General features: G+C 50.7%; 1 pseudogene; it reads left to right on the forward strand.

The window, feature by feature from the left end:
• The first annotated feature begins 267 nt into the window (after window positions 1-267).
• Window positions 268-443, forward strand: LOC130267870 (U2 spliceosomal RNA; annotated as a pseudogene).
• Window positions 444-649: the final 206 nt, after the last annotated feature.

Here is a 649-nt window from a genome sequence, read left to right on the forward strand (position 1 = left end):
TTTGCAACATCTGGAGGTCCAAAGGTTGTAGACCACTGTCCTATACTTTACATTTCACGGATCCCTCAACATACGATGGTTTCAACAAACGATGGTCCATTTGGAACGGATTACCATCGTATGTTGAGGGACCACTGTATTTCTAATGCAGCAAGCAAGACCTTGGATCGCCGCCATGATGCTGGTGAACATGACGGGCCGCAGGTGTATTGACCTGATTTTCTATATCTCTGACATGCTCATCAATGCACCGGCGAGACTCATGAAACATCTTCTCGGTCTTTTGGCTAAGATCAAGTGTAGTATCTGTTCTTACCAGGTAGTCCACTGGTGATAGGAATGGATGGCTACATAGAGGAGCAGGTGTACCGGGGCTGGAGCCACGTAACCAGCTCAAGGGCTTCCCTGATGTGACCGGTTCCTCCGGGTCTCGCCATGAGGCTGGGAGGGTCTAGAGCCGAGGTACATTTGTGCCTCGGGGAGTGGTGACCCTGAGGTGCTGAAACTCACTGGGTGTTATAACTCACTGAGTGAACGCGCTGCAGCACACACTCTTCACCTTGTGGCACTCACCCTTGGTATCCCGGCCTTCTGGCTAGGATCAGGGAAATTTTTATAGATCCGGCCGGATGACCAAGCAGTATATCTG

The sequence above is a fragment of the Hyla sarda genome, chromosome 4 (assembly GCF_029499605.1).
Source record: "Hyla sarda isolate aHylSar1 chromosome 4, aHylSar1.hap1, whole genome shotgun sequence".
Classification (NCBI taxonomy): domain Eukaryota; kingdom Metazoa; phylum Chordata; class Amphibia; order Anura; family Hylidae; genus Hyla; species Hyla sarda.